The sequence below is a fragment of the Lytechinus pictus genome, chromosome 18, assembly GCF_037042905.1.
Source record: "Lytechinus pictus isolate F3 Inbred chromosome 18, Lp3.0, whole genome shotgun sequence".
NCBI lineage: Eukaryota > Metazoa > Echinodermata > Echinoidea > Temnopleuroida > Toxopneustidae > Lytechinus > Lytechinus pictus.
In genome coordinates, this window is record NC_087262.1 from 11,641,214 (window position 1) to 11,656,636 (window position 15,423).

Genomic DNA, 15,423 nt, shown 5'->3' on the forward strand with positions numbered 1-15,423 from the left:
ATGGTCTTTCTTTGCTGGTTATGACAACAGTAAAGATATATGACAATGATGAAGATGATGGTGGTGATAATACTGATGACGATGATTGATGATAATAATGATGCCAATGCTGAATATGATGAAGATAATATTGATGGTTATTTTTCTGAATTTAGTTTTAAACAGGTAAATAACAAAGGAAATGTGCAGGTGAAATTGTGATTATGTATCAAAGGGGCAATAATTCCATAAAAAATGTAGGCCCGACCCCATACATGTGGGACCTTCATGAAATTTTCTGTCTCTGATTCAAAAGACCATCATGATGACGTGGTCAATTTATGAAGTGAAGAAAGATTTGAGAAAAATGGGGGTCGGAAGTACAAAAAGATTGATTCTGTTATGGAATTGCCCAAAGGTAAACATAATGGGCCTGTATTCTGAATTCTGGTTTAATTTAAACTCTTTCCTAAAGTTGTGGTTTAACTATGGATAGCCAACTGTGAAACACTTGAAATCTCTGCCAGTACAGGTTCTATCTATCAGGTCACCTGTCACTAGGGTCATTCAAAACTGTCTGGGAATATCAAATGAATTTGTTTTTCTTCCTCATGAAAATATGATGAAAGAGGAAAGTGAGCATAAGAAGCATACTATGTACATGTTGGCCTAAACAACATTTTGACATATTTGGCTTCCCATAATTCAAGCACAGGGTTAGACCATGGTCTTTAAAACCGGGCTTCAAAATTACGGGCCATGCAATTCAGCAACCCGCAATGTTTATAACTTCCATAGGTGGTATTCCAGCTTCTTCGTTTCACCTAATATCATACCGGTACACACAAAAAAATCCACCCAAGGAAGCAAAAGACAATATTCGTTATATTAGATATAATACAAGATGACTGGAAATTAATTGGTAACTCACCATTTTGCTTGCAGTAGAAGCATCACTATCAGATGATAAGAAATCTGCAAAAGAGAAATCCAACTGTAAAATAAAAAGGAACATGTTGCAGTAGACTAGTAAATGCTGACATTCCAACACCGTGATGTGTGAACTATAATAAGGAAATGCCGAATTGGTCTAAAGTTAATCTTCATGGAGTTAAAGTGTATTCCAAAAATTGACCACACAAAAAATATTGATATTGTAAGAAATAAATAATAACATTGTAAGGCACTAAGGGGAAAAATGTGCTGCCGCTTAATCGCCCAATGAAAGACGTTGAATACAACGCTTATCTGACGTGATGACCCGAGACCATGAGTTTTGTGGGAAAAAATATCTTCTGTCACAAGAGTAGTAAGAGGCCTCTAATTTGATTGGACTTGTACTACGATGTAGATCTAGTAGGCCCATTATACTTTTATAGTCAAATGTGGCGAGAGGGGTGTGAATGCCAGAACTACCTAGTCTGTGTAAGATGGGCCAGTATTACAAACATTGCATAGATTTGCTAATGCGTCATTTTCAGCTTTTGATATCCTAGTGTTTGATATTGGCCTATAATTTATAGACTTGTTGCACCCGATCAATGATTTTGTTCACCTTTGGCTTTTAATATGTGTGTGCTTCATTAGGGTGACATATAGGTCCCGATTTTCTTAATTTCATTATTTCCTAAATGCTGATTACTTACCACATTCGTCTTCGGACGCTGACAAAAAAAAATCAGCACATGCTTGATTCCATATCAACTATCAAGAAAGGGCAGAAGAGACCATATATGTTTCAACGGGACAGTCCGGCTTGATGACTACGTCCATCTTCGCCACGACGAATAATGGCGAAGCAGAAATACCGATTTTGTTAAATCAGCTGCAAGTCTGATTTGGAAAATCTTCCTATCTTCGAGATAGGCTGCAGATGGATCGACCCTTTGAAGATTACAGCAGATGATGATGAGATGATGAAAACAATGCCCAAGTGAATTCGATGGGCATCTCTTGATCTTCCATTAAAAAAGCTAGCGATGCGAATCGACTGCAACTTTTCATGTTTCGCGCGCCCGCCGGTAAGTGGCGCGCATGCTCGGCAGCGGATGTGCATGTGCTATGCGCTAGTAGCTGTTCGATACGCGAGGGGGGTTCAGGAAATATTTATGAATGTAGGGAAATTTGGCATTCAGTTTCGGGAAATTCGTTTTGAATCTGTGGAAACACTGCTTGGGCTACCAAGTAAAATAGAAATAATAATGACCTACATTTTGAAGTCAACCCCAAAATGACCTTGATTTGCTAGTGAACCCCCCCCCCCCCTTTTTTTTTTGCATGTCAAATTTCTCGGTAGGTTAACAATTTTGTAGTGGAGGCTGTTTTTTTTCTTTATCACATTTCTCGGTCAGACCCCTCCTCCTTGGAAAAAAGCTAGATCCACCCTGCATACCTCAAGGTGACATTTCAAACGTCTTTTGGGAAACATAATAACATAGCAGGGGCGGATCCAGGATTTTCCAAAAGGGGGGCACATTTTTCGGAGGAAAAATTTGACAAGCAAAAAAAATTAAGGTTTTTAACCAAAAATTTAGGATATTTCGTATCCGAAAAAAATTGAAAAGCAAAAAAAATGGCATTTTTACATTACAAATTTTAATTTTGCTTCTCAACAGGGAGGGGGGGCTTGGGACGGCTGTGCCCCCCCCCCCTGGATCCGCCAGTGGGTCGTATTAAAATAAAGGATTATAATTTCTTAACAATGCACAAATATTAGGCCTACGTCCGTTGGATATATCGACAATTTCTGTATGGTATTTTGTCTGCAAATTTTGATTTCATTGGATGAGACGAAATAAAACTTACTCTGCGAAATGAATGTTGACGCTCTCTTTAATTGTTTATATCGGAATTGATCGGGCGACCGGGATATTATTAGCATCTACATTTCCCCCAAACACTTTCCCTGAAGAGAAGCTTAAAACTTGTGTTTTTTTAAAGGGGGATGTCCTTTCTAAAGACTGAAGTTTTGAGTACCTTAACTTTAAAAACAAGATAATATTTATCTTAATATCAAAGTAACTCATGCAAGCACTAAGTGCGAGCTCAAAATTTTTAATATTTCATGTATAGACCCGAAAATTGAAAATTCTGAGCAAGTTTTGTTATCATGATGATGGATGCAAATTAACTTTATATTGGGATATATTGAGCTCATCGTTATCCTTATAAGCAGATTATTATCTCACTCATTGCGAGAACGAAGCGCCAGCGACATTTGCAGTTTTATTATAATGACCTATATAGGCTGCTAGTATTTTTTTCTTTACGAAATTCAAACTTTTTGATAAAAGGGAGTATTTCAGTGCGAAAACTGCCACAAGAACACAAAAAAGTAGTGTCAAATGCCCTTCATGACAATGAGCAACTAGGAAGTCTTTGTCGTAAATCGAAGTGGTAAATTTAAGATTACAGCTTCATCCTAGACTCTGCATGGATAAAAAACCTATTTGATTGAAACTTAGGATGAACTGCTATTCCGGTTCATCAATTTGCGAAAAAGACTTCCCAGCAGTTCATTGTCATTTGACGAGCATTTTTATTATATTTACTGTGTTTTAAATTCGTTCTGCCTGGCTGTGTGAAAACTTGCAAATGTAACACCGGATGACTTATGTAGCGTGGGCTTGTTCAGATTCCGCCCTTAACATGAACCAAGGGATGCATAACATCACAACTTCACTCACGGCATGCATTAGACAGGAATAACCGTCGTTTCTGGGGATTTATTCAACAATTTCTGACATTTTACTGTAATCCCCATTGTGAGCCAACGCAGTTCAGCGGAACAACCAAAATACAGAGACTGAAGCTTTTGGTCTAGGCATGCATAAGAAATTAACACAAGAGTACCACGACCTTGCGTTTAGAACTTCGCTTGAAGTAGGCTATCCTCTTACGATGGATACATTTTGAAAGCATGACTGGCAGAACTAGAAACATACAGTGTTTGGATAAAGACTATCTAGACGCCGTTGGTATGCAAGGAATGCGCGGGAGATGTCGGGCTAGAGTTTTTGGCGGGATGGCCTCGTGCGATGCATCTATCGTCTGTTCGTGTAATGGGAAGTGCTTGTTTTTGGAAGTTAGTGGACCATTCGACGCAAAGAGACTGGGTGCGGTTCGAGGAAGAGCAAAGATCTTCATCACAGAAAGAAAGGTAAGCCATAGGATTTACATTTTCAATCTGAAATTTAGTCAGTGACCTGTGCTGTGATTATAGATTCGAGTAGTTAGCTTTGAAAAAGAATCATTTCTTATCGACACTAGGCTTATTTGGGTGAAGGCAAAGGAGGATAGATAAGAGTGAGATTGACATGTTTGCTGATTAATCTCGATGAAAAATGTTATTGAATGTCTGTGCTGAGCAAAGGGATGCTAGATGTCGAAATTGCGAAGTGAAATTCTATGGGACTGGTCTGCTTCTGAGGCGCGTTTGTTACCGATTCATCATGATTTAAAACTTTTTGCCTTCTTTATGTACTTATATATTACTGATGAATGGATGTATTTTTTGCCAGTACAATTTTTAATTCGATGTTTTCTTCATGATTGATGTGTAGGGCAACATCACGAAAACTGCATGCATTGGAGATCGTATATACATGTACACCGATTAGAAAGTCCTTATAATTTGTCTTTTTTTTTTTAAAACTTTTTTCAACAAAAATTCTCAGGACCTGTAGCATGTTTTTATACAGGTAGAAATCTTGGAGACGTATTTTCAAAAAAGGAGAGAATGAAAGAACTAAAAAGAGAGAACGGAACCAAGAAAGAGAGTTAGGGCGGGAGGTGGAGAAATGAGAGGGAAATGCAGATAATGAGTACCCGTACATCTCGTTGTGTGTGCTTGTTGTTCTGGTGGGAGTGTCTCGGGCGGGTGTGTTCATAAGTGATAACACATGTACACAGTTTGTATAGACTGCAGCCTACTGCTTGCCGGAAAAGAGAATAGAAATGCCATTAATAGAATATGCCTATGTTCACATCTTCATAAGATAAGGACTTGTGGTAAAGAGTAATTTGGTTACATAATAGGCGTAATATTCAACAAAATAGTAGTTATTCACTGCTACTTATCAGGATTTAAGCCTGAGGAATATTATGCAATTTATTACATTCAAGAAATTTCAATAGCAAATTAAGACAATCATAATTATAGCGAGAGCAATAATTTTATTATGCTGTAAAAGTCGACTTATTCGTTGGGGCCAAATTTTATTCTCTTTTCTCTCTTTATTAATAAATTGCTGACCTCGGATGGACAATATCTATCTCTGTATGAGATATAAAAAAGGATCCTAAGAAGAAATTATTTTTACTTTTACTCAATAATCTTTCATATTCTAGAGTTCTGAATGAAATAAGGTAATCATATTATGATCCATAAATTTTAAACGTTTGTCTGTCATGCCTGTATAAGCTTAAAGTTTCTTTTACTTGATTCGGTTTGATTAATACATTATTGATTGATTGATTGATTGATTGATTGATAACGAATTTATTTCATTTCAAAATGTTCAACAAAGTAAAGTGAATTATTATACAACATAATGAAGTGGAGCGTTGTGGCCCAGTGGATAAGTCTTCTGACTATGAAACAGAGGGTCGTGGGTTCGAATCCCAGCCATGGCGTAATTTCATTCAGCAAGAAATGTATCCACATTGTGCTGCACTCGACCCAGGTGAGGTGAATGGGTACCCGGCAGGATTAATTCCTTGAATGCATGAGCGCTGAAAGGTAGCTCGAGCTAAAGCCGGGGTAATAATAATAATAACAACGCGCCTCGGAATAGAATAGAAGCGCCATCTAGATAGATGGCGCTTTATAAATGCCTATTATTATTATTTTTATTATGAAATGAAATGGGGAACCTTCTTTTCTATGGAAAAAAAGAGAATTTTTTTGAAAAAAAGGCATGTGAGAAAGAAGAAGAATTGAACACTCGACGTATCATACGATGTATAATATCTTATATCACTAATTAAGTGAATATTTGACCATAGAGAACGACACGACGATATGTCCTATCCCAGTGACGTCAAAGCAGTATCACACAAATTTCACATTTAAAAAGGTGAAATTCACTCAGCAACGACTTAAAGTAATTCTTAAAATTTTATTCACTCCCTCCGAGGATTGAATTGTTCACTGAAGAACGAAGATCATTTAGACCAGGCGCATCAGACGATAGAAGAACTCAGACTCATTTTTAAGCGGGGTCTGGTTATACGAGGAAAGATCGAGTCAGCTGTTGAAACGATTAAGGGAGGGAGGGAGGGGGTATAGAAGTGAGAAAGGGAGGGATGGGGGGTATAGAAGTGAGAAGGGGAGGGAGAGAGAGTCAAGGGCATGTAGCCATTACATTAACGATTACAGTCTATGCTATTTAAATAATACTATCACCGATCAGATGGAATCTTGAATATGCTTCGCCCATGCCCACGTTGATTGGTTTCTTACCCTTGTCACTGAACAATAATTATGTTTCTGTATAGAGGGAGAGGATGTTGCATGATTGATGCTGCAGTTTTCGGGAAAGTCCAAACATGTTCTAATTTATTACGTCAAAGTTGCACATTCTAAAGCGTTCTGAATGGGCTTGATTGTGTCAAAGATGAATGACCAATAACATTATCATAATTATTATGAAAATATCAGCCACTTTTAATCGCGACTAATTTCTGATTCTGATTATTATGTAGTAGTAGTAGTTGTAGTAGTATTTCCGTATTAAAAGCATAATTATATACAATAAAATACGGTGGATAGCCCACATTCAGCGTGGCTCGCACAGTCACGCTGGTAATCCATGGGGTCCAAAAACATTTAGGCCTAACATCATAAGTAAGTAAAACTTTCTTGATTCCGATGACAATACACTTTAAATGCGAGAGAGCTAATCTGGTCCCTAATCACCTTCTTCTCAGAGTATAAGACGAGGGACCAATCATTTTGAAGCGGGATTTACAACTTTTGACATGTTTGAGAGTGCATTATCGCTCCTTCTGGAGTGAACAGAGTATCTCTTTAGACATTTTCACTCCAGAAAGAGGTAAATCCCATTCCAAAACGACTGGTCCTTAGTCTCACTACGGGAGGAGTGTGATTATCAGATTTACCTCTTTTGCATTTAGAGTGTATGCAATAGGATTGGGGCGGATCCAAGATTACATAGAAGAAGAGCAACTGAAACTAGGAACATTCTGACAAATAGGTGTTAAAATAGGTAATTACACACGTGTGAACAATTGACGGCATTGTTTGGTCTGATCTGCGAGACATCGCAGATGGATAGGTGAGCCGAACCATGTGGTATCCATATCTATTCCCCAGTACTAATTCCGATGGGCAACTAGATAGGCCTGAATGACTTGACTCGCCAGTTTATAAAAACCTATATCCATATGAAATCAACAATTCACCATTTAAAAAAATACAATTTTAAGCAGTCCGGAAGCATTTTTTTATGTTTTACTTATAGGATGAATCATAAACTGCTTTTTGAACTTGTTGATGTTTGTTTATGATGAATATTTAGTATTATACTTAAATTGAAGATACTCCCATGTTAAAAACGAATGAGAAACAACAAAGGAATTTGCACTCTTCACCTTAGCACCTCCTCTTAATTACCTAGCACATACCATCATGACCATTGCGGTATACTATCGTTTATACATCTCTGTCAATTATCGGATAACCGCAACCCGCGGTCTTTCGAAGTCAATAAACATCTCACCATCATCTGTCATATGCCCCATCAGCCGATGCTAAGACTGCTTGTGGGTTAAACTCAGTGCTTCTTAACCCCTTCGTCACCCATCGTTCGATAGCCTATTTTTTTATCAATCATTTCTTTCTGTCTCTCTATGTCTGTCTCTCACTCTCTTTCTTTCTTTCTTTCTTTTTTCTTTGAATTCTTTCTTTTTACCTTATCCTCCCCTTTCCACCACTTCCTGCCCCATCCTTCTCTATCCATCCCCTTCCTCTCTCTCTCTATAATTTCGTATTCTCACTTCACCCAGCCTTACTCATTTCTTCTCTGCTCCCCATAATAACCTTGTTTTCTGTTGTTTTGGGGAAAGAGGTCTCCTCATTTCTTTCCTTTATATTCTTGGCCCATCCCGTAACCCTCTCATTTTCATCCTCGTCTTGCCCCCCCCCCCTCTTTCCTCTCTTTCTTATCCTATCCACCCTTTTCCATTTATTTGCACCCCATCACTTTCACTTCTCAATCCCTCTCCTATACCTCACCATCCCACATCCTCCACTTCTCCTTCGCGTCGTCACCATCAAGACCCCCCTCCCTCCCCCGCGCCAACTTCTCCTCTATCCTTCTCGTGTCATACCAGCCTCTATCTTCTCTCTTGCTGAGACTAGCTGGGTTCATCCTAACTATGTGGACAGCTGACGGTTATCCATCTCATCGTCTCGGCGATAATGAGCCATACTGATGCGAGATCCTAGATGATGTTTTTTTTTTCTTCGGAAGCTCCAGACCATCATTATAGACTTGTCGTAATAAAATGCATAACTTGATAACATGTTTACTATCAACCAATCGAATTCAATTATTTCCGTAGCTTTAAGCTGCTTTTGCAAATTTGCTTCTATAACACGTATTATCAAACGGCGTCCAGGTGCCCGTTTCATAAAGCTGTTCCTAAGTTAAAATTTGAATGTCTTGCACAACGATGAAAATAGAAAAAATATAGGTTTCTCTAAACTTACTAAAACCAGAGTAAAAAAAAAAAAGACGAACAATCTATACATGATGATCTATACTACCAAATAATTTACACAAATTCATTTACAGTTTGCAGGAGAAGGATTGTCAGTATAAGCCGGTTGTTTGAAGAGAAAAATGACAACCCCGGAATAAAAATCATCAAATTAATGCATTTATAAAGCAGAATGGCAATTATTGCAAGACATATGATTGGTTTGGGAGCTCAAATGCATTTGTGTTTGACCGTTTCTTGAAATGCACCATTATAGTGCAAGTAATGTTATAAGTCCTTTTACTATCAGCTGAATATATTAAAAGTAGTTTATCGGAGTAAGTGAAAGACAATTAAATAAAAGAATTCAAGTTTACTCGTATGTTATTGCATTTGAATCAATGCGAAATGTGATATATCATATTGTAAAAAAATATCTATTTTAAAGCCTCGCGCAGTTCTGGATAAAAAAATAATTTGAAATATCGGAAATATCAGCGTGAGATATGAATATATTTTCACTTAATCAGTTTCATAGATGTAAAATGTCCTAGGCATTCAATTTCCATGATATTCATTAACGTGGAAAATATTGTGTGTGTGTGGGGGGGGAGCTAAATATGAGAGGGGTGTGTGTGGGGTGTGTGTGAGGGTGTGTGTATGTGTGTGAGAGAGAGGGTGTATGTGTTTAGTTTGCGAGTGTGGGGTGTAAATGTGAGGATGGGAATGTGTATGTACTGTGGTGTGGTTTGTATGAGCTTTATGTGTACTATTGTGTAGGCCTATATGTTAACGTTGTGTTTGATTGTCATATAACTTGTTTCCATTTCTTGCTCATCTTGCACTGCAATAGGCATGACTTGTTCTGATCGAACCGTTAAAGTCAGGGGCCGCGGAAATGGGACCTATTTTTATCCAAATCTGTGTATAAAAACGTAAAAATTACCATCTAATTGTGATTTCTTGCATGGCCACCCCCCCCCCCCCCCACACACACACACACACTTCCAAAACCGTTCCGCGGCCTCTGAAAAGTTACAACTGTTTAGGGAACATTATACATAAGATCACAATCATGATCACCATTAGCTCCATGATACTTCAAAGCTGGTGCTGAGTTGTTGACATGGGGAGCATTCGCGCACATGCACACCCTGGAGCGCAGTGAAGGCCACAGCTGCTCGCACGGGTTGCGCTTTGAACAATCTACGAGTCTGTGATATATAGCTGTGATAAATCTCACGCGATACAGACGCATCTCAATAGGCCCAGCAGTAATTGACCTCCGTTTGGGAATGCTGGAGCTAATTAACTTTAGAAAGAGGAAGATACTTCCCTCCTGTTCAATGATGTAATATATCCTTACGTCCTTACCTATTGCCGTTGTCTATCAGATAAGGATGCCCATAAGCAAAAGATTATCCCTTGGACATTATTTCAGCATAATACTTCTATTTTCATAACTGAACTCACATTCAAAAGTACTTTTTTTAGTTAAAAAAATATTTTAATAGAGAATCTAAGGAATACAGTCTTTATTTATAAAATGGTTTATCACAGAATTAAGACATTTACACATAAAAATGCTTCTTGCTGTAGTGGTATAGTGCAAGAAGTGGACTATAGGTGAAAGAATCTCCATCGTCCAGAGGTGCTGATGAAATAGGTAAACCCCATATTTATGTTCTGTGGAATGGGGGCCTTAAAGGCCCCCATTCCACAGAACGGAGACCATTGAAAGACCACTGAAAGACTTAAAATTGGTGAGGTCTTACAGCGGTCTTCAAGATCACTGAAATGTGTCATCTCTGTGGAAAGGCTCAGAAAGACCCTCAAAGAACTCTGAAAGACTGATGGATATTTCTTGTCTTACTGGTCTTAGACTTGTCCTATAAAGATCTTTCGATGGTCTTTCAGATATCTTTTATGCAACAAGTGATCTTTCAGAATTCTTTCCATGGACTTTGCCTGGTCTTTCAATGGTCTTTCAATGATCTTTCAATGATCTCTCATGAGTCTTACAGTGATCTCCACAATCTTGAGAGACTGCCGAAAGATCATTGAAAGACTATGAAGACCTTTGAAAGTTCATCGAAAGACCGCTGAAAGACTGCTGAAAGACCATTTTCCTGTAAGACCGTTGTAAGACTGTTTTGAACCGTTTCAAAAAGTTTTGGAGCCCATGAAGACCACGAAGACCACTGAAAGATTGGTCAGGACTCGTGTAAGACCTCAAAGACCATTGTAGGTTCATTGAGAGACCTCTGAAAGATCAACCAAAATTCATGGTCTTTCAGCGGTCTTGTTCTCTGTGGACAATCCCCAATTACTCTCGAGGACCTATTTCTTTTCATGAATATTAAGTACAGTCATGTATGGATAATGAGTCTTTAAACAAATTATTGTCAATATTTGGCTACACCAGCCGTACCACGTACTTACTTCCGACTTACGGTATGTCCTACAAATTAATGTACCAGCTTTGATCGCTCTGGAGTCGGTCATGAAGCACTGCATCTGATGGTAAATACGGGGGGGGGAGGGGGGCTTCATTGACATTGGAATTCCATTCGTAATTCCGATTAAATCTATGAGATAAAGGAGATCATCGTTGGAATGAAGATGAGAATAAAGAGAGTTTGGTAAAGGGATTCCTGTAGTGTGAGGCAATATGACCAAAGAGAGCGGAAAATAATATTAATGATGATGATGATGATGATGATGATGATAATAATAAAAACAATGATAATAATAGTTAGAATAATAATATCATTATTAATAATAATAACAATAATAATGATAATGATGATGGTGATGATGAGGATGAGGATAATGATAATAATGATGATGATAAAAATGATGATGATGATGATAATAATCATAATACAAACAATGATAATAATAGTAATGATAATGATGGTGATGGTGATGATGATGATGATGATGATAATAATGATGATGATGAAAATGATGATGATAATGATGATGATGATAATAATCATAATACAAACAATGATAATAATAGTAATAATAATAATAATAATAATAACAATAATAATGATGCTGGTGATGGTGATGATGATGATGAGATGATGATGATGATGTAAATGAGGATGATGATGATAATAATCATAATAAGGACTCCCTGGCTTCATAAAACAATGATAATAATAGTAATAATAATAATAACAATAATAATGATAATGATAATGATGATGTTGATGGTGATGATGATGATGAGATGATGATGATGATGTCAATGAGGATGATGATGATGATGATGATGATAATAATCATAATAAAAACAATGATAATAATAGTAATAATAATAATAATAACAATAATAACAATAATAATGATAATGATGATGATGATGATGATGTTGATGATGATGGTGATGATGATGATGATGTTGATGATGATGATAATAATGATGATAATGAAAATGATAATGAAGATGATGATGATGATGATGATAATGATGATGATGATAATAATCATAATAAAACAATAACAATAGTAATAATAATAATAACAATAATAATGATAATGATGATGATGGTGATGGTGATGATGAGGATGATGATGATGATGTTAATGAGGATGATGATGATGATAATAATGATGATGGTGATGAAAATGATGATGATGATGATAATGATGATGATGATAATAATCATAATAAAAACAATGATAATGATAGTAATGATAATAATAATAATACTAGCAATAATAATGATGATGATGATGATGGTGATGGTGATGATGATGATGATGATGGTGTTAATGAGGATGATGATGATGATGATAATAATTTATGGATTAACGTATAGTGTTTTTTTACAGAGGATAGAAGATGAAACTATTATTACCCCCTCCCCGGTTTTAGCTCGAGCTGTTGTGCTCAGTGCATGTAACGATAAAATCCTGCCAATCCCACCTCATCTAAGGGGAAAAAGGCAATGCTGGGATTCAGTCCCACGACCCTCTGTTTGATAGAAATGAATATATTTAAAAAAATATATATATATAAGATCCACAAAAGAGTGCAGGAAGATAGGTCATTCTGATATTTTAAAGCATAATTATAAGTTAGCATAATCATATGCATAATACAGGATATAACATAGGCCAATTATCCAAAATATGTATATGTGAGGAAGGCTGAGTTAGATATACTATTAAATGTGAGGAGGAAAACGGAGACTTAATGCATTCACATACAATTATTCAATGAAAGAAAAATACTTATAAGCCAGCAAACCGGCAACGGCTTGGAATTGATAGATTTCCCAGTAGTGATTTCATATCCGATGAAGATAGCAATACGCGATGGTATTCCATGAATCCCCAATAGGATTATAACTGGGAAATAGTGCAGAGGATTTTGCTCCCCCATCTTGGCAAATATGTGAGCGGCACTTCACGTTTAGTTGACTCCCAAGCTTGAAGTAATAGTCGTGTCCTCAGTAGCGCACTGGCTGTTGCTCAAAGCCCCCCCCCCTCCTCTTTCTCTCTCTCTCTCTCTTATTCCATCTCTTTCTCTTACCTACCACTCTCTTTTATTAAATATCTTGATAATTTAAGTTATATAATTTAGTAACTGATTTTACATTGTATAGTAATGTATCAACTTTGGCAAGGATGCCAAAATCATTATACAATGCTGACCCCAAACTATACACTAAAAATAAGGCTTTGGCTTGCCCCAACCCCGAAAACAGTAATGATAATAATAATAACGATGATGTGGAAGAGGTTCATCGTGGTGAAGGGTATACTAACGATATTGATAATAATAATCATCATTATGAATAAATGAATGAATTAATGAAAATTAATGAATTAGTAAACATACCAATAAATTAATAATGTAAATGAATGAATCAATTTACAGATGAACGAATAAACAAACAATGAATGAATGAATGGATGAATGAATGAATGAATGTATGAATGAATGAATGAATGAATGAATGAATGAACGAACGAACGAACGAACGAACGAACGAACGAACGAACGAACGAACGAACGAACGAACGAACGAATGAATGAATTAATGAATGAATGAATGAATGAATGAAAGAATGGATGGATGGATAGATAGATAAACAAATAAGGAAAGGAAGTTAAATTTTCATCAAGCAATATCATCAGGTAAGCGAGCTGCCGAATTCCAATGCCGGGTGCATGTATGCATAAGGATAAAATCAGATCTTCTCATTCTCCTACCCTTATTGCAGGCAGGAGACCAATTACCATATAAGGGCCGAGAAGGGACTGCTGTCCTTTGAAAGTAATCAAAGAACTGAGGTCCGACGCGCGGAGCAGCAGCAACGTTCGTTGATGATGAGGAAACTACCAGATGGGCTTGTTAATATCGACCTAATATAACCGAAATAGAAAATCCGGTCAAAATAGCCAGTGTGTCAATGGTGCTGGCCAGAGGCGTATCCAGGATTTTTCGAAGCGGCACATTTTCCCGAGGAAAAATTGGAAGCAAAAAAAAGGTCTTCTGTTTTAACGGCATTTTTACATTACAAATATTGATTGTGTCTCTCAAAAAGGGGGGCACGGGCCGGCTGTGCCCCCCCCCCCCCCCGATCCATCAGTGGTGCTGGCAAAATAATATGTAAGCCGCCAAAAAGATATTGAGGTTCACCATCATCAACTATTAAATCGTACCAGAATCTAGTTTATTTTTTTGTCATTTGTCGTTGATGTGGCATACTGTCGGCGAACTTCTTCTCCCTTCAAAGAACTTTCTCCGAAGTCGAAATTAGTTTTTGATTAAAGTTGTAAATGTTGTCGTGTTGTTTTTAACTCAATATTGGTATAGAAGGATGGCTTAATCTCGATTAAACTATACCATAATTGTAATGAAAAATTATTGAGAGATGTCTTATATTTCAAATATTTGATTAATTTCCTTTCCCATTTTTTGCAAACTAATAGATTTCGCATGATTCAGCAGTAGTGCTTCCTCAAAATGTCCTTACGTTATACATATGACTTTATGAATGACTCTGTTGATCCTTTCCTCGGTGCTTAACCAGACTCAAGTTTGAACTCAAATGAGCTAAGTTTGAAATATAATCTTTTTAAGACAAAAATAATGAAAATAATATCCAAAATTTATAAATTCCAATGACTCTGTTAATGATTTTAGGCTGAAGATGAGGTGTAAACCTTGAAACATGTTCCATTTATTAAAGTGTTCTTTTCATTATTTTTTCCTTCAAGTACTGTGGATATCGTGTTGTTCTTTTTAGAAATATCTGTTTAAATTGACATTCTCGTTTTTATCAAGCATTTCAAAGTAAAATTAGTTATTTTTCAAGATTTATGCAGAATTAGGGCCGAAATTCTCATTTTGCACGAGAAAAGTGCGCCAGACGTATGCATTAAAAGTCATGCGTAACTGCTTAATGACATTGCCAATGAACTCTTTACACAGTAATATCGCTGCTTACAATTCTATGCAATGCTGTAACTGTATGTACCTTACATTAGTTGTTTAACAGTTCAAACCCTGTTTAAATAATTGAGAATAAAACATTAACAATTGAACTTTGTTGTTTAAACACTTATTTAAACTGTTTAAACAACTACTATAAGGTTTGTATATTAAACAGCGTTTAAACAGTTTTAAAAGCTGTGCATTTCCGATACCCCATGCATACATTATAATTATTTTTAAGAGAAATATATACATTGTC